At 38.3% G+C, this 20,805-nt stretch overlaps 1 pseudogene; it reads right to left on the bottom strand.

The window, feature by feature from the left end:
- Positions 1-19,442: 19,442 nt before the first annotated feature.
- On the bottom strand, positions 19,443-20,583 carry LOC105992139 (annotated as a pseudogene).
- Positions 20,584-20,805: the final 222 nt, after the last annotated feature.

The raw sequence follows: 20,805 nt of genomic DNA, 5'->3' as shown, positions 1-20,805 counted from the left end.
GGAAGTGGTGCTGTAGCTCAAGTGGTAGAGCGCTCGCCTTGAGCTGAAGAGCTGAGGGACAGCGCCCAGGCCCAGAGTTCAAGCCCCATGATCGACAAAAAAAAAAAAAGAAAACTTCGGCCTGTGCCAAGGAGACCTAGGGTTTCTCCTATTCCGTCCTGCAATGTTTTCAGAGTGTCTGCTTCGACTCCGAGGTCTTTGATCCATGTGGAGTTGATTTTGTTGCAGGGTGATACATGGTTTTCTACAAGTAGTTAACCAATTTTGCCAGCACCATTTACTGAAGAGGCTATCTTTCTTTGTTTCTATTTTTTCAGCTCCCTTACCAAAGATTAGATGGCTATAGGTCTGTAGGTTCTTTTCTGGGTTTTCAATTCTATTCCATTAGTCCTGAGGTCTGTTCATGTGCCATTACCAACCTGTTTTGGTTACTATGGCTTTGTAGTAGAGTTTGAAATTTGGTATTGATATTCCTCCAGCACTGTTCTTTCTGTTGAGGAGCGTTTTTGCTATTCGAGGTCTTTTATTGTTCCATATGAATTTTTGGATTGCCTCTTCTATTTCCTTGAAGAATGAGATTGGAATATTGATAGGTATCACATTGAATTTGTAGATAGCCTTGGGATGTATTGCCATTTTCATGATGTTGATCCTTCCAATCCAGGAGCATGGAAGGTTTTGCCACTTTCTAAATTCTATTTTTATTTCCTTTTTCAGTTTTTTTAAAGTTTTCATCATAGAGGTCCTTCACTTCTTTGGTTAAGTTAAATCCTAGGTATTTTATTTTTTGTGGGGCTATTATGAATGGAGTTGCTTTCCTAGTTTCAGTCATGCTTTTCTCATTGTTGCCATACAGAAAAGCCATTGATTTTTGAGGTTTAATTTTATACCATGCTACTTTGCCAAAATTTTGAATCAGTTTGAGTAATTTGGTAGTGGAGTTTGTGGGATTCTTTAAATAGAAGATCATGTCATCTGTAAAGAGAGAGAGGTTTACTTCTTCTTTCCTTATTTGGATCCCATTTATGTTTGCATCTTGTCTTATTGCTGTGGATAGGCATTCTAATTCTAGAATGAAGAGAAGTGGAGAGAGTGGATATCCTTGTCTCGTTCCTGAGTTAACAGAACATGACTTTAGTAGTTTTTCACCATTGAGTATAATGCTGGCTGTAAGTTTGTCATATACAGCCTTTATTGTGTTGAGGAATGTTCCCTGGATTTCTAATTTTTCCAAAGCATTCATCATAAAGGGGTGTTGGATCATGTCAAATGCTTTTTCTGCATCTACTGAGAAAACCATATGGTTCTTATCCTTGCTCTTGTTGATGTGATGAATTATATTAATTGATTTGTGTATATTGAACCAGTTTTGCATCCCTGAAATGAATCCTGTTTGACCATGGTGTATGATTTTTTGGATGAATTGTTTCATAGTAAATTTAAACTTTCTAGTTTTCTTTTAAGGTTCTTTTCCAATTAGTTGCCGCTGTCTGGTAGTGAAATAAGCATAGAACATGAAAATCAACATGTGGAGACAGTTTTCCAAATTCCAAGCATGTGCTAGATGCTTTTATCCACATGATCTAATTGAATATTTTCTATAATTCTTTGGAAGAATGTATTATTTTCCATATTTTTGCAGGTGAGAAAATTGAGTGTGAGAAAGTAATTGATGTGGAAATAGTTTGAGATTTGAGCTGGAAAAACTCAAATTCTCTGTCCATTTTCTTTGATTTTAGGCAAACTATGTTTGCCTCATCTAATATACACATTATGTATAACTGCTCCTCTTGTCATCCCTCTCCTGCCTGAAAAAAATAGACTATAATTAGCACATTAAGTTTGTTTAATAAGTCCTTATATTCTTCCATCAATATTTAATCTCTTAACCTTGTTGTAGAACCAATTATTCAAATATTTACTTGCAAGTATATTGACTAAAAATTAAAAGTATAATTGTTGTAACTATATATGCTTCTTGAATATTCCATTTGTATTTCTTAATCTAACAAGCCCTGGAGAATAAGATAATTTTCATTCAGACTGCTGAAAACAGTAGATATTTTTGTCAGATAAGCTTCCATCATCAGTATTATGTTGTTTCTAAGTATTCCTTTTCATCAAATACTGTCAATATTTTAAGTCCATCTTGCCAAATTATCTATTGCTGAGATGGTTTTAATATGCAAACTCCCAGAATTTTCATATCCCTTTTTCCCATATGCCTCTCTGGTTGCATAGTAATCTGTAACTAGAGCTGTGGTTGAAATTACACAGATCCACAACTATTGAGGTATCTTCCTTTATTTTAAGGATTGCTAGAAGCCAATGAGGAATTGTATCTGTATTCTTTTAATATTAGAAATATTATTACAACTTTAATATTAGAAATATTGCTACAACTTTTGCTCTCTGGTATGTGAAAATGATCTTTGTCAGGCCAGTCAGTGAAAATTAGGGTTGATTGTTTCCACCATTGCCTCTTCCTTCTCATTCTCCTGTTCCTGTGCCTCCTCCTCTTTCACCTTCTCTTTATACTCTTCCTATTTGAAAAATGAAATTCCGTTCTTTTTAGGGTATTTAAGAAAAAAATTTAGATACTTGGGATACCTTTTATTCAATTAGGAATGAAATTCTATCATGAATATCAAAATAAACTTTCTAATAACAAATTACAAATAAGAAAATAACAAATTCAGAAGGATCCAGAAATAAAAAGCCCATATCATTCTTGAAAAATGATTTATCCACTATGAAATGCTATTCTGTTTCTGTTCACAATTTTCAGTTCGATTTATTTTCTCTGTTAAACATATCCAGCTAGAGCAGGTGCTGGTGGCTTATACTTGGCAGGCTGAAAGAACAGAGAGATTGTTCTTTGAAGCCAGACTGGACAGAAATGTCCACAAGACGTTTTTCTAACCTATAGCAAGATAGAGTTGAATGTGCCATTCCAAGCTATGTGGAAGGCTGCTATTGGAAGGATCATCGTTTCAGGCCATACTGTAACTTTGTTGCCACGGAGGTAAACTTAACACGGAGGTGCATACCTATGATCCCAGCAAAATGGGAAGCCTAAAGGAGACAGATGATTACGCAGGTAGTGCACAGATGAGAAGTGAGGTACTATCCTAATAATACTCAATATAAGACACATCTAGAGGTGTGAATCATTGGCATTACAACACTTCAGCAAACATGTGGCCTCGAGCATTGTCAAAATAATATTTTCAAACGTGTATACCCTTTAAAACAAAATAAAGTGACTAAGCGAAAATTTAATTCATCTCCCTATATATGTTTAAATTGGAACGTGTTATTTTTAGTAGGGATAGTTTTTGAACTTTACAAATGAGGCATTATTATATCTGAAACTTACTTTCCAGTAATTTGGAAAATCAAAAGAGATAGAGAGAGACAGAGACATACACAGACAGACAACATACATACCAAGGTTTGTAGTACTACATTAATAAATTTTAAAAATAGGGTTCAATATTTTTCCACATAAAATGTAGAGAAAATAAAGAGGGAATTTAACAATACATTAAGTAACTGTTGGTCTTCTTTATTAAATCTAGACTATGGAAAGAGACAGTTATGAGACAATTAATGAGTTGCAATATTGATAGGATATTAGAAAATATTATCAAGTTATTGTTTCTAAGTAATAAAATGATATTGTGTACATATAGAGGGAAACTTCACCACTCAGTGATATATAGTGAAGTATTTATAGAATGAATACTATCCAGAAATGCCTTCAGAATATATCTTGAGGATGTGTAGTTTACAAAAGATAGAATATTTGTTGACAAATTTGTAACTGGGTAATGAGTACTTGGATATTTTTCATATTATTCCTTTTAGGTTATTTCATAAGTTGTGAATTTGTCATAATAAAACTTAGGAAAAATCTCTTTGCCCTGAAACTCAGATAACTTGGATAACCTACGTAAGTCCGTCATTTCATAATCTTTCTACATTGCCAACTGTATGAAACTAATAGACACAATTTCCAAGTTGTATGTATTAGCATGATGACAATGTCAGTAGACTAGTGATGGCTTTCACAGATAAGGCAATATGTAAATTTTATTTTTCTACTCTAAAAAGACTAGAAGTGTTTATTTTCCCTCTGAAGAACATAGAGAGAAATCAATTTTTAAAAAGTTAACAAATAAGATGTAGTCCAGGGCCATCTAAAATTTTCAAGTTAACTAGAAGATCAGAAATACTGCCATGTATAGATACAGTAAATTATATTAGCATATGAAACAATGCATATTATATTATAAACATTATAGGAAATTAAGCATAAATGTACTGTCTAAAAATAAAATTGATGAATGTTTTACATAAGTTGGCATATTCAATTAATCAATTTGGATAAAGTCAATGAGGATACTGAAATGTAGCCACATGAACTGTTCTCAAGAGGGTCTAATTGTAAAGAATTTCTCCTTTTCTGCAAGGGTATATTCCAAAACCCCAGTGGATTTCTAAAACCATAGACTACATAAAACTTTGTATAAACTACTTATTTTTCTTCATGTACACTCATTAAATTATTATATAATATGATCATACTTGTTACCCACTGTAGATCATAAATTGTGTGATTTTAATTGTTAATAGTAAAACTAACACAAACCTTACTTTTCTTTTACACAATTTAATGGATAGAAGATTCTTACCATAGACCTTACCAATCTCTGCATCATTTTTAATTAATTGAGTTGAGATTCTTCACCTATTCATGTAAAAGGAGTATGCTATCACTACTATTTTTTATATCTGAGGGAGTAGTATGATTGTGTTATGTTTTAGAGTTATTACAAAGTAAAGTAAAGATATCTGCATACAAGTATTGCGATACTATATCAGTTGATCTGACAGGAGAGTTGGATATTAATTAGTGGTACTAAGTGTATAAATATAGATGCACTATATGAAGAAATGGTTCACATACTGGCCACAAGGGATATTAAGAATGAAAAATTTCATTATACTGCTCAGAAAAGTTGCACACATTAAAATTAATGAATCATTTTTCCTGAGATTTCTATTTAATATTTTTGATCTTGGTTGACCAGAGATACATAAAACTATAGGAAGTAAATCCACTGACAGGGAGAAATATGAGTTTTCATCAAGTTTTGACAGAAAAATAGAACGAGTAGGATAAACAAAGATATATAGGGGATTTAACAGGAAGTGACCCAGAAACTAAATAGAATGAAACCTTCTACTATTTTATTTATTTATTTATTTATTTTTATTGTGAAAATACTGTACAGAGGGGTTACAATTACATGGGCAAGATAATGAGTACATTTCTTATCAAGCATTGTAGGCTCCTCCTTTGTTTCCCCTTCCCATCCCTTCTCATCCTCCCCCTGTCTCCCCCACCCAATCCTCCCCGCTCCCCCTCCCCCCACCAAAGTTGTAAAGTTTGTTTTCGACATAACAACTTGTACATCTCATTGTTGCTATTTTTTTTAATCTAGACTTCCCAATGGACTATTTCATGCTTACCAATTTTGTGGAAGTTATAGTTTCTACATAGCACACTGAATATTAATATATTTCAGAGTTACTCTTACAGAAATTGTATAATTTCAGACACTTTAGGTTATACACAAATGTCTTATTTATTAACCAGGTGATGTTGATGCATAAAATTAGTCATTAATGGCTATATCTCAATTTACATTTAAAGTCAACAATCACTGCAGTTGGGCTGTTCTAAGCATTTGCTTTAGTAATTTAACAAATAGAGATGTTCATTCACAAAGCTGAGTAGACTAACATATGACTAGTGTTTTCTAATAAACTCAGAAAAATCAACTTATACACAGGAGTGATTCACATGTTACCTTTTGCAATTCTCTGTTTAGTGACTTTTTTCAGAAATTCTGCATTTTTTTCTATTAATTCCTCAAGAAAATGCAAAACAAAGAACAAATCATTGATAATTTTTACATATCCTGACTTTTGCAACACAAACCAGCTATATAAGAATAAAATCTGATTTACTTATTTTAAAGCCCCTAAATCTACCAAAATTGAAACAATTTAGTAAATAGTTCACATAGTAAAGAAATTGTTTTTATTTGGACTTAATTCAGTTCTATAATAGAAAATAAGTCATTTTTAGCTGGCATTTGATTAACCTGCTGCATGCAATGACTTCCTACATTCTCTAGTACAGTAAACAATGTTTTTTAAGTTCAAATACTTTTTTAAATGACTAAAAAGATAATATTCTACATTTTATGTTTTTTTCATATGAGCTAGTTGTATGATATTGTGAGTTACTAAGGATATCTTAAAATTTGGCCCTTCTAATGTACTATGTTTTTCCTGCTTGAAATGCTTCAGTTTTTCAAGATGTCATTTTCTGAATTTTTTCAGCCCCACTATTATTTCATTAAAAATCTCCAAAATAAGACATTAGTCATTCTATATCTTGGCATCGTGCTTAGCTTAGCAAACTTTATGCTCATTATGTATTTGTTTTTCTATATTTCCTATTGGATAGTGAAATCGTGGAGAGAAATTCTGTCTTATTCTTTCCTCAATCTATTGTGTTTATTTTTAAACTTGGAAAAAACAAAATGCTCAGTGCAATATTGTTTAGAAAAACAGTATGAATTTCATATTCAATCAATTACTGTACACTGTATACACTGCATATATTACTGTATACATTGAAATGATATCCCTGGTTAGGTAGGAATATCTTAAGTTTACTTAAAATATACTCTTTATGTGAAAATCTACTTTGACTATTAATGCCAATTAAGGCTACTTTGATATTATAACATTGTTAACAGGATATTTGTTCTTTTGACTATTTTATCATGCTGACTGATAAGGATGAGGTGTTATCTTGCTTACTAGAATCACTACAAATTATTCTCAGAATAATTTTCTCTTTACTATTAATTATAGTACTCAAGACATGAACATGGTTTTGAGTGATGATGATTAACAGACTCTTCACATGAAAACATTAAGGCTTAGATCTGTCGTTATATTTTATAAGATAAAGATAACTCTTGGGTACATAAAAAGCAGAAATCTTTCTTGGTTAAAGTTCCAAGTGAAAATGGACTTGCATAAGACTTCAGAGAAGTTTGTTCTCATTAACAAGATAATAGCAAAGGAGACCACTAAGAGGTGGCATATGCATGGGAAGATGGATGAGGTGCCTTTAGTTTTCTAGGTTCTCTGTTTATGGAAAAACTGTGTTATTTCAGACACTTTAGCTTATAATGACTGGTTACCCTGTTCTTTGCCTTTAAATGATTAGATTGGGTACATTGTAGAAATCAGATCTTTATCAGCACCTCAAAATAGAGAAGTGACTAGATACAAACAAATACTTGAAAACAAGGTTTAGACACCAGTAACAAGCTGTTGTACTCTTTATGAATAATTTATATGGAATCTATGTTGATTACATATTGATCTATATTAATAAACAGAAATTATGAACAGGGAGAGGTGAAATAATATCCTACAACTAACAGGAATATTTGATGCATTTTTATTTCAGTGAGTTTTGAGTACTATATATTTTTTCCTTCTCTTTTAAGCCTTTTCCCAATTTTGTTGGGGTACAACTGACCAATTAAATTATATGTGTTTGAAGTGGAAAATTTTACATATATTTTACATATACATAATTATGAAATTATTAGAAAAATCAAGCTAATCATATACTTAACATTTCTTATACTTTGTTTTTCTGATGTGACCACCTATAAAATCTACTTTCAGCAAATTTTAATTACATATTAATGTTTATATTAATTGCTATATAACATTTTTATTCACATATTAACCCTAGATGTCACTTTTATCCCTGTGCATTTTATTCATTTTCTTTTGCTGCAGAAAAGCCATCTTCCTCTAATCCCCAGCATCTTTTTTCTTTTCCTTTTTAAAATTTTATTGCCAAGGTGATGTGCAGAGGGGTTACAGTTACATATGTAAGGCAGTGAGTACATTTCTTGTGGAACTTATTACCCCTCCCTTATTTTCCTCCCCCAAGTTGTACAGTTCATTTCCAATGTATTGTCTTGTGAGTATCACTGTTGCCCTTTGTCCTTTGTCTTACCATTTTGTTGTTCCCCTTCCCTTCCCTAATTCAGATAAACGTATATACAATACCCAGGATAACAAAATCAAATACAGTGACAACAAAGGATAAACCACAGGGGGGAAAACACAAATAAAAAACACATAGTAATTGTTTTAATGTATCTTTTTTCTTTATAGTACTTATTCTTGATTTAGGAAAGTGTGTATTCATACACTAGTATAAGACAATAACTTGGAAAGCTTGTGAAAGTTGCAGCTTCCTAAGCTAGAGCCTAGATATTTTGATCCCTCAAATCTGGAGAATCTGTATTGCTAATGAATAATCAACATTTTGTTCCAGAAGTAGCAATATTAAGGAAGTAGAAAATTATCTATTCTCATTGTCAGTTCATAGGAGAAGTGATAACTGACATTCAGAATAGTAAAATAACAGAAATTAATTCAACTTCAAGCTGATTGAAAAACTTGCCAATTTCTATTCTAAAATTAGCAAATTGAATCATCTGCTTTTTAAGATGCAAAATATATAATTGTTTTCTGTAGCCACCCTACTAGAGAATAGTACAAAATAACTTGTTCTTTTTTTCTTTTTTTTTTAATTTATTTTTTATTGTGAAAATACCGTACAGAGGGGTTACAATTACATGGGCAAGGTAATGAGTGCAATTATTATCAAGTATTGTTGCCTCCTCCTTTGTTTCCCCTTCCCATTCCTTCCCATCTCCCCCTCTTGCCTCCCGTTCTAACCCCCCCACCAAAGTTGTAAAGTTCATTTTTGACATAACATCTTGTACATCTCATTGTTGCAATGGGTCCACCTGTATCCCCATTTAAACAATTTGATTTTTCCCTTCCTCTCCACACATTATAATGATACTCTAACTCCATATGCATCGATCAACCTTTCCTGATTCTTTGCTTGTTCCTACTCTCCACAGCCTTTAGTAACCAACATTCTTACTCTCAACTCTAGTGAGGTTAACATTTTGGACTTTACATACTAATGAGATCATTTGTTGTTTGTCTTTCTTATTTATTTCATTTAACACAATAGTCTCAAGATTAGTCCATATTTTTGCAAATAATAGGATTGCATTTTTGTGACTATTATTCTATTCATTTTTTAATTAATCAATTCTTAGGCAGTTCCAATTTGTATTTCTTAGTGATATGAATAATGCTGTAGTGAACATTTGAGTGCAAATATCTCTTCAACTTATTTATTTTATTTCCTTTGGATACATACCCAGAAATTGAATTGTTGAATAGCATAAGATTTCTAGTTTTAATCTATTGAAAAACTCCATACTATTATCTAATGGATTTACTTCTTATTTTCCCACCAACAATGTACATGGGTTTCATCTTCTCCCCATCCCAGCAAACAATTAATATCTTTTTTTGGTGCAAGTTCTGGGGCTTGAACTCAAGGCATGAGCACTGTCCCTCAACATTTTTGCTCAAGGTCATCACTCTATCCCTTGAGCTACAGCCCTGCTTCCAACTTTTTGGTAGTTAATTGGAGATAAAAGTCTCATAGACTTTCCTGCCCAGATTGTCTTCTGTCAGGTTTTTGTCCATCCCATGAAAGATGGACAGGGTCTGAGGAAAGGTAAGTACATCCACTAGCCCGTTCCCCCGCCTCCCTTAGCCCAGGAGACAATCAGATGCAGTGGGGAGTCAAGTCAAGCAGGAACTTGTTTATTAACACAGAGTATGTCCTTTTAAAAGTAAAAGACTGCATGCGAGGGGAGGAAATGGAACCAACCAATCACTGTAAAGGCCACACCTTATCATGCACCTAAGCTTCCATGAGTTGTTTTTGCACTGAAGGTAAACAAATCTGGCTCTGCCCACTCAACTTCCTCTCAGAGCCATCTTTGCTGCCTGTGTTCCCCACAGATTCCCCCTTTTTGTTTTAATGGCAAATCCACCTCTCAGTTAGTTATCCTTTTCCCCTCCTCTGTAAAGGTTATTTTAACAGGATTACATTGGTAAGAATAGCATTGGCCAGGCAGGGAGTTTGAAGCAAGTCTGGGTCCAAGATTCATCAAACAAGAATAAGGAAGGTCCTTGTGCATCATACAAGAGCCCATCCCAGTTACCTCACATCCCCACCTAGCACAATAATAATCATCAGTCCCACCACAGTTAGAAATGTCCGAAGCAGTTCAATTAATTCCTGGGCATATGTAAAAGTCAGTATCTCATAAGTTCATCCTCTTCAGAACCTGGGAGCAGCCTGGGTATTGGGAGTTCAATACATGCGGCATGGTGCATCCTCGTGGGCCCCCACACTCAGGCCATTCTACTATAGTCCAGAAAAACAAGGAAAATTTAAAACAAACTGCAGACATAGCAAAGCAATCCTGGGCACCTGGTGGTTTTTAAGTAAGCCAGTTCCTTGTATGTGCCTTTAAGCAAGCACAGAGGTCAAGATGACCTTTGAGCTTTACTGTCAGCTCCCAACAACCTGTCTTTGTTTAAAGAAGTGAACCTGCCTGTCTTAGGTTGGGTGGATCACCTTGTCTGCCTTACCCATCTTCGGGAACTTCTTCAGAGCGAAGCTGAAGGCCCTGTTTTAGGTTGGTCATACTGACACCCTCTCTTACCAGTCTCTGGCTGTGATTCCTCTCAGGGGAAATTCATTCACTTGGAGCTTGATCTTATGTAACTAGCTGGCTAAGCTCATAAGAGTTTTGCAGTGCATGTATAATGCAAGGAAGGCATAGAAAAACCATCAGCAAAAACATTACCAGGCCAGGAAATGTCGTTACCAGTCCTTTAACATTAGTCAACGATGGGATAGCAGTCTTTGCCACTTCAGATTCCAGAGGTTGGGCTTGTTCTAATCCAGCTATTTGCCTGTGGGGTTGAAAAAGATCTAAAGTGGAAGCATAACAAAAGTTGGTTGTTTAACAATAAGTATGGATTCAATAATGCTGCTATACAAGCAATTAGTAAAAGAAAAATTAGAGCAGGTAACAATAAAATAATTAGCTCCTACAGAAGTATTAAACAGTCCATACATAATGACATAGGGTGGTGATCAAAATGAAGGTCAGGCCACCAAGTCGAAGGCACAGCTTCTCTTGTGGTGCTATTGATTATTTCTGCATTGCCAGCACTGATCACTGCCCAGGTCACCTGTTGAGGTTGATGTTTATTCTGTAGGGCCATTGCCAGGACTGGGAGGGTCAGGACAGCTAACAGCTGGAGTATCACCATCTGCAATTGTAAGAGAACATAAAAGTTTCTCAAGGGCTGGTTGCCCTTGGGATTGGTTAATAGTTATCTTTCTGGCTTTCCTCTTTTAAACACAAGCCTCAGCCACCATAGCAGTTTTTCTTCCTTATTGGTTGGCTTGTCCTTGGGTATCCTCCTGTATAGAGGAGATAGGTAAAAACTTAAGATTCCTGGCAGGAATTCAAATGGGGGCTGTCTCCCCTATGGGAAAAACGCATCCAAATCCCCTGCCCATACTAAATAGGGGTCAGGTCCTCTCCATTGTTGTTTCATGGGATCCTTCCACCTGACTTTCATTTGGGGCTTAGGGTTTAGTTGTCTCCAGTGCTTCTGAAATCTGGATTCAGTTGCCCCTTTTGAAAAATTTAAAATGTTAATGGTAAACAAAGCTATCAGTAACTTTATATGGGGGCTAACTCCCCTTTTTTTGTTTTATAGGTTATCAGAATACAAATTAAAGGGTTTTTGAATGTCATGAAGGACCATAATTACAGCCAGCATTTCTTTATTTTGTGTTGACCCTTTGTTGTCTCGGGGTCTTTTGTTGCTCCTCAAAGGCTGCGTACGCAGAGTCTGCTTTACCTCCATCAGTAAAAACATGGAGGGCGCCAGGAATAGGTGTAGGAGAAAATAGAGAAGACATTTTGAGGGGAAGTCACCATAACATGACAGTCCATTTGGATGGCCCATAATGGCAGTCAAGTTGGCCTAGAAACCCCTCCAAGGAGAGAGCAAGACGAGCATTGGCTCGAGTGAGCCACTCAATGTCTGCCATCAGAAAAGGAAAAAAAATGGAGTGAGGGTCAAGGCCATAATGCCTTTGGGCTTGGGTCCTTCCCTTGACAATAGCATCTGCAAGTTGGTCTGCCTGAGAGTACACCCGAGGTGTGCCCCCCAGGGGAGTATGAACCCACTCTAATGGCTCCCCACTTTGAGTTAGAGCTGCAGAAATCAGTGTAACACCTGCAAACAACCAAAGGGAAAATGGCTCAAAAATAGAATACCTCTTCAGGGAAACTTCATTTAGGGCTTTTTGGAACTGCAAAAATTTTGTCCGATGGCTATCTGTAATTGTAATAACTTCTTGGGGCATACTGTCTTTTAGTAGGGCAAATAAGTGCACAAGACTAACTTTAGGGACAGAAACCCATGGCAACAGTCAATTGATTTCCCCTAAAAGACTCTGAAGTTGGGTTAAGGTTAGAGAGGCTGGAATATCCAGCAAAGGTTTAAGGGGGCTGGCCTAAGCCAAGGTCAGGTGGGTTCTGAGCACCTTAAAAGGAGGTACCTTTTGAATTTTATTGAGGAGTATGGTGAAACCCCCCTTTTTTAATATGGCGAGAACCTGGGCCAGGCATCTCAGGTCTTGGTGCCCCAGAATTATATCATCAATGTAGGCATAGGCAAGGGAGGTATCTGAACCCAGCACAGGCCTTAAAAGTGTGGCCAAGTATTGTTGGCAAAAGGTCAGGCTATTGGCCATTCCCTGTGGTAGCACCGTCCATTCAAACCTCTGATCAGGCTGAGAAAAATTAAGAGAAGGGATGGAGAAAACAAATTTTTCACAGTCATCTGGACGCTAGGGGATAGAAAAAAAGAATCTTTAATATCAATCACAACCAAGGTATATTCTGAAGGTATAGCAGGAGTCCAGGGAATGCCTCTTAGGGGTGTTCCTACTAGCTCCATCCTTTCATTTATCTTACATAGATCTAGGAGCATATGCCAAGCCCAGGAGGCTTTTTGAATAACAAATATGGGTGTGTTCCAAGGACTCATAGAAGGGCTTATGTGCCCAAGGTTTATGTGTTCTTCCACAAGAAGGTGGAAGGCTAGAAGTTTAGGTTTGGTCAATGGCCACTGGTCCACCCAGATTGGGCTTCCTGGCTTCCACCTAATGGGAGATACTTGGGGGGCTATGACCTTTAGGATTGGGGGTGCACCCGTGTGGGTCCCCTATGTTCTTCTCTATAGTTCTAAAAGTTAAAAACATCCTTTTCCTTAACTCCCTCTAGATCCTGTTTAAGCCTTTGTGCTTCTTCCCCATCCAGGATATCATCATAGGATGCTTGATGGTCTGTAGTGACCATGGCATCCATTTGTCTTAGCATGACTTGTCCTAATAAATTGGCAGTGAGGTTTTTGCCACTAAAGGGCATATCTTTCCCTGTTCTTCATCTGGGCTAGTCCATTTTATAAGGGCAAGCATCTCTTTGGACTGGGAGTTGCACCCTACCCCCAATATTGGGGACCAGTGTGTGAGATTCCAGTCCAAGGGCACTTCCTCCTCCCTGAGTATGGTTCGATCTGCCACGGTGTCATTTAAGCAGTGAAATCACTTCCCTCCTATGAGAATACTCATTTTAGGTTGGAGTCCTTCCACCAGGGGGAAGGTCCAATGGGCTTGGGTCCTTCTGCCACGAGGCTGCCTGATCCTCACAGCAGAGGGTGTCCTTCCTTGAGTTAATGGGGCTGGAGGATGCCTCTCCCCTAGTTTAAAGGCTTCCCATCTAAATCAAACTTGGATCAACAATCCTTTTATCAATGGTATGCCTTACTGCACCTGGGGCAGGGTGTAGGGGGCGGTTTGGCTCCTCTGGGCTGGTTGGTGGGGGATTGCTGTAAACAATCCCTGTTAAAGTGCCCCTCCTGCACGCATTGAAAACAAGTCCCTCTCCCCAATGGTCTTGGAGTTCCTCTGCCCTGGGCTGCCAGTGCCTGGGTAATAGCCTCAGTCATTGCAGATGTCTGAGACTGTAAAGCTAAAGCTAATGATTGGGATTGGTGCTGTTGTGTTCCCACATCTTACGAGGCCAGCACCCATCTGCTCAGGGAACTCTCTCTCAATCCCATGCAGGCTGTGTGGTGGTCTGCATTCATCGCTTCCCAAACCAGTAGCTTTACAAACTGATCTCGGTGGTTCCTTGCCGGCAGCTTGTGGTGAACGCTTTGTTGGACTTGGACTATAAAATCAGGTAGAGGCTCACCTGGTTTTTGTCTCACTCCTGCTATAGGGGACTCAGTAAGCCCATCATCCAGTTTGTACTATGCAGGAAGCTGGTCACAGTACGGGCCAGGTATTGTGGCCTGTTGGACACCAGTGGAGTACCCTTCCCCTAACATGGCATAAGTAATAGGTATCTCGGGTTGAGCCTGCCGGTTATTCTCAGCCCTCACTCTGCATTCCTCCTTAAAGAAAGCACACCATTTAATAAACTGAGAACTAGTGAGGAGAGCTTTGGCCCCATTCAGCCAGTCCTTAGGGACACATGGGTGATAAGCAATGTCCTGTAATAGGGTCTGGGCTCAAGGAGAGTTTGGACCAACTTCTGCCACCACCTTGCGGAGCTCTTTAAGATCCTTAGCTTCCCATGGATATCATTCAAAGGACCTGTTAGCTCCTGGTGCCAGATTGACCAAAAAAGCATGGGGAAGCGAATCCTGTGGCCTAGCGTCTGGACTCCTGGGTTGCCCTTCCTTTCCAGGGTAGGCCTCTGAGTAGATTATTTCCCCAGCCCTTGGCCCCTCCATGGAAGGTTGGTAGGGGTCCATGTCTTGCAAGTCCCTCTCGCAGTTTGTGTAGGGCACCATACCACCCCTCCAATTGGGGGAATAGAGAGGGGGCCTAGGACCATCAGGGGCACCTGAGTCAGAGGGAGTAACTTTCACCCTCGTTTTGACTTCCACTGTACATGTTTCAGTGCATTTTTGCTCGAATTTGACCCATTCCTTTTCCTTCTCACTTCCCAAGTCCTCCATTACTCCTTCTAGACCTATTGTTGCCTTCTCCTCCTTCTTCTGTGAAATAGCATTACCCATGCTAAGGGTTTCACTTACCCTGAGAGACCACTTAACCTCGGCCGGTTTCTTTTCCTTTCATGCCCCACATTGGGCGCCAGATGTCAGGTCTTCTTCCTTCCTACGAAAGACGGACAGGGTCTGAGGAAAGGTAAGTGTGGCTGCTCGCCCATTCCCCAGCCTCCCTTAGCCCAGGAGACAATCAGATGCAGTGGGGAGTCAAGTCAAGCAGGAACTTGTTTATTAACAGTATGTCCATTTTAAAGCAAAAGACTGTGTGGGAGGCGAGGAAATTGAACCAACCAATCACTGTAAAGGCCACACCTCATCATGCACCTAAGCTTCCTTGAGTTGTTTACACCCTGAACTTAAACAAATCTGGCTCTGTCCACTCAACTTCCTCTCAGGGCCATCTTTGCTGCCTGTGTTCCCCACAGTCTTCAAACTGTGATCCTCAGATCTTAGCCTGCTCAGTAGCTAGGGTAACAGGCATCAGCCACCAATACCCAGCTCATTTCTTATTTTTGATAGAGGTGAGATTTACTGAAGCTAAGCCAAAGCTATTGTGATTCTGATTTAGTATTTCCTATATAATTCTAGTGTTGAGTATTTTTCATATACTTAATTGCAATTTTCTGCTATGTTTAGAGAATATGTTTAGATTTTTCCCCATTTTTAAACAAATTATCTCTTGTTTTAACTGAGATTTTGTGGTTCTTTATATATCCTGATATCAACATCTTGATAGACAATCTTGCTAACAATGTTTTAAAACCTTTTAGTTTGATGTAAACCATTTCTATATTTTTATTCTCATCTATTGCATTGTTAGGCTTCCTTCTAGAATCCTTTGTTTATCCTAATTTCCTGTGTAATTTCATACCTTTAAATCTTGAACTAAAATCCTTACTGCATTTAAAGCTGTCCTCAGAAAATGGATTTCAAGAAAATAGGAGTCTAGTTTTAATTCTTCTTCATATTAGATACTTAATGCTTTTTAGTATCATTGATTGAAAGATTACCCTCTCTCCAATGCATGTTCTTAGCAGCTTTCTTGAAGATCATTTGGCTGTAAAAGCCTGAGGCTATCTCTGGACACTGGTTTGTTTCATTTTATGTTCCTTTTTGATGTGAACACCATCATGATGGATTAGTATAGTTTTGTGTTATATTTTGAAGTTTGGTATCATGTTTCTTCAGCTTCATTATTTTTCCTCCTCAGGGACCTTTGTACTTCTATATGAATTTTAGATTTTTTTTAGTTTTTTGTAGAATTTTATTGTTTTTTTTTGAGATTCACTAAATGTTTACATTGCATAAAGTAATGTAAACATTTACAATATACTAATTCTTCTATTCCATGAACCTGGGTTTTTTTTCTTTTGTAGCTTCTTGTTCCAGCTAAAGTCTAGTTCAGTTTCATTTCTTGTCTGGAATAATAGTATATGTCTGAGTCAAGCAGAAAAGGTCAGATAAGTTGATGTTGGGAAATGAACCCTAAGATATGTATTCAAATGTTTTTTTTCCCATGCAATTGCTTCTAACACATTTATAAGATTATTTCTTTGTTGCTTTGTATGTCCCATCCCAAGGAGGAACTGCTTTCACTGCATTTGATGTCGGTATAATTTGTGGAGGGGAAGGGAAAAAACAAATCTTTTAAATAGGGATACAGGTGGACCCATTGCAACAATGAGATGTACAAGTTGTTATGTTGAAAACGAACTTTACAACTTTGGTGGGGGGGGGGAGGAGGATTGGGTGGAGCTGTGGGAGGAGGATGGGAAGGGATGGGAAGGGGAAACAAAGGAGGAGGCTACAATGTTTGATAAGAAATGTACTCATTATCTTGCCCATGTAATTGTAACCCCTCTGTATAGTATTTTCACAATAAAAAAAGAAAAAAAAGAATATACAAAAAAATTATCCCACAGACAAGAGCCATGGTTGCAAAGTGGCTGAGTTTATCCAAAAGCAGGACTACATAGTTAAGGGAATGGTGTCTCTTGTGGTTTTGGCTAGCTACTCTTTTTATGCTCAAAGGGTAAGTTTCAGGACATTCCCTTATTGGAAACAGTACATCTAACTATGTGTTTTGACTGACAGGTGTAAGTTATATAATTTAGGCTATTTTGCACATGTGCTAAATTCTTATTCTTGGGTTTTTCTCAGATGCATGAGGTGCAAGTAATGTTTATGAACTATGTGGGGGTATTCCAACTTTGACCGATGTTCTTTACCTTGTAAAAGTTTCCAGGCTGTCTCTGAGATCATCTGTGACTATGATGGTAAGGTTACATTGAGAGAGGTCCAGTTAACCCAACAGATTCCCTTTATTCTATTAACATTTAGACAGATAAGTGGCTTGACTCTAATGCTCTACATTTTCAAATATTGCTCCATTCACCAGGGTCCCTGTCTTTTGGTAAACCCAGAAGCTTTCAAATTCCTATTGAAACTTAGATAACAATTTAGATTTTCTTCACCATCCTTTTCTGTTGGTATTAAAGAGCTCCTTTGTGATCTTGGGTATCCTTTCCATGTTTTGACTTTAGTGAGAATTTGGCCTCTGCTGTTTCCCACCTTTTGAAATTAATTGGAAAGTCACTCCTATTTCCTCTGAGAAGTAGTCCACATGTGTCCAACAGTCAAATTGTAGGTAAAGTTAGCTTTTGAAAATAAATCTAAGACCTGGTGAGGATATAATCCCTTGATAAGGACAAGCATGGATTTGGGTCTTAGCCATTGACATCTCCATGAGAATCAAGGGGAATATTGGAATGAATAATTGAAATGACATCCCAAATGGTTCTATCCTTGGGGTAGAACACAACTCTTTGTACACTAATCAGAAAAACACAATCAGTAGCCTAAATCCAGCAGTCATCTGAAAAAGTAGATGGTTGGAGGCAGTAGAGTTCTAGCCTTTTATTTTTGTAGGTAAATTTCAAATCATGCAGTGACTCACAGGACTATTTCTGTGCTCAGGCGTTCATGCATCAGGGGGGGCTACCTTTTTTTGAAACTTTACTTATAAAGGAGAATCTCACTATTCATTCCTAGATCTTTTCAGACATAGGTTTGGCCAAAATTACTAGATATGATTCCTTCCATTTAGAATACAATTGGTCCTGGAGATTTGCCATCTTCTAGGTACAGATGAGCACTTGGTCTCTGGGCCTTATCTGAAGTTTCCTTTCTGGCTAAGGAACAGAAAAATCTATCCTAAGATCTTTTATGGGCCTCTGGATTTGTCCCAAGTGTGTTATAAATCTTGTTAATTCTCTGACCTCTGAAACTACTAGTTGGACATTAGAATGAAATGGCTGATAGAGAATCTCCTAAGAACTCAATTGGATTTTAGGTCTAAGAGTAATTTGTATTTTGTTAGGGGTATAGGTAACTATATGAGCCACTTTTCTTAAGTTTGTTGAAAAGAGTTTGGCCGATATCTACTTTAGGATTTGATTGGATCTTGTGCTGGTGTCTCCAGGAAGTACGTAAAAAGTAGGAGATTTACAATGCTTGCATTATTCCCTGAGTAATCTTAGATGTGGATTGAGGCCCATTATTACTCTGAAGGGTCAGAGGAAAAGCAAACCTGGGAATTATCTCATTAAGAGGTATTTTAGGCACCTCAAATTCTCACATCCTGTACAGAAAAGGCCTTAGAGAAGACTATCAGGATAGTCTGATACATATTCAATATTACCCAAATTATTCCATTATCTTTTGGTGGAATTTGGATCTTTTTGTTTGAAACTTTGTAGTCTCTTTTTTTTTCTGTACTCATTTTTTTTATTTAGTTCTCTAGTAAGAACACGTTACAGCTGAAATCTGTCTCTTGTAGTAGTGGCTTAGACTATGAGACTTTGTATGTCTCTGTCTCAGAGCTGCTTCTTCCCTGAGAAACAGCAGAGGCCACACAGAGTACAACAGCATTTAATGGTCAGAAAGTTGTATAATATTACAGTCAGCCACAGAAACTGTTGGGAGGAAAGGACACAATCCTCCCCCAGGCAAAGCAGTATTAGAAGATGTGAGCCAGCATATAACTGGACCCATGTCCTCATCCCCTGGGCCTAAGAAGAGACCACGTTTAATGCATTCCAGCTATCACTCTGTGTTCATCAAGGGAGGGGTGTGAACCCCACATCCAAGAACCCTTGCCTCCAGTGCCAAATGGGATAGGGCTGTGAGTTACAATGAAGGGAAAACCCTATATAAGTTGTTAACAGTGTTCAGAAAGTCAAGGGTTACCCCTGTTTTCCACCTCCCAAAGGTGCTCACTTTCCTAGCTTCTTCATGCACTCATCAATGCTGGCAAAGTTCCCCTCAACTGTGGCCAGGTTTTCACGCATGGTTGCCTGTACCTGGGTCAAGAGGGTGGTATTATCTTTGAGAGAACTAGCAATCATCTGCTGGATGGTATCCAAGTGTGTCAGAAACTGACCAAACATGGCTTGCTCATGTATCTGCTTGATGGTAACAAGTCTCTGCACCAGCTCAGAGGCTTTATGCTTGGCGATCTCATTCACCTTTCCAAGGACACTCTGTAGCCGAGCCTCTACTTGGTCCAAAACTGCAAGGTCCCGAGCGCTCACCTTTGCCTGCAAAAGCTCTACAGTTTCCATAAGACAGGCTCCCTGTAGACCTGCAGAAAGGGGATTCTGAGCATCCCGATCACAGCGTGCAGTTGCCCCCAGCTCTGTCAGGTGCTTCTCAAGTTCGGCAACTTTGGCAGCTTGAGAGAAATTGTCCTGTTCAGGCCGAGAATGTAGTTCATAAGTGACAAGGTTGCTATCTGAAGGTGTTCCACTTGCAGTCTTTTCCCCTGAAATCCCTTTGCTGTTCTTAGTTGCTTCCAGCTGCAGCAGTAGGCGCTTAGCAAGAGCTCCATCAGGGTCAGTGAGGTTGATCGCAGCATCTGGTCCGAGCAGCTTTTCCAGGTGGGAAGCAACCAGCTGTTGCTTCAGGGCTGTCGGCTGTTTAGCCAGCACCACCGGGGTCAGCTTCTTCTCAGTGGCTGACTCCTTCACTGTTGTCTTAATTTTCTCAACTTCAGTTGTCAGCTCTTGGACTTCATGTAGCAGTCATTGGTACTTTTGCTGAGGTGTCTCCTTCACTCCCAGACCTTCTCCAAACATCTCATAATCTCCAGATTCATATCCTGTCCTCTTGGTTTTTCCAATACGATCTGAGAAATCAAGACCTTTTGTCCCCACTCTCTTGTCCTGGAATTTGTCATAGGCAGCATTGGAATTGACAATAATGTGCTCCACACTTGTGCTTGACAGCTCCTCCGCATCAAACTCTGCTTGATCATCCTCAGGTAGGTAGCTGGTTTCATAAACATCTGGTTCGTTCCTGACAATGACGGGAAGGCCGGCATATTTAGGGTCCGCCATGGCGGCGGCGAGGCGGGGCTGGGGGACCGGGGCCTAGGTGGAGCCGTGGCTGGTGGAATCGGGCAGGGGAGAGGATGGGTCGGGGTCCCCAGCTAAAGCGGCAGCAAAGGGAGTGGCGGAGGAGCAGGACGTCTCTGAAACTTGTAGTCTCTTACAGCCATAACATTAAGGACTTTGATGAGGTTGGAATCAAAAATTTCTCGGGTAGTGGTACAAATATGGAGGTAGGTGGATATTTGCT

Source organism: Dipodomys ordii, unplaced genomic scaffold (genome assembly GCF_000151885.1).
Source record: "Dipodomys ordii isolate 6190 unplaced genomic scaffold, Dord_2.0 Scaffold80, whole genome shotgun sequence".
Lineage (NCBI taxonomy): Eukaryota > Metazoa > Chordata > Mammalia > Rodentia > Heteromyidae > Dipodomys > Dipodomys ordii.
The sequence above is the reverse complement of the archived record's forward strand: the minus strand, read 5'-3'. Positions and strand labels throughout refer to the sequence as shown.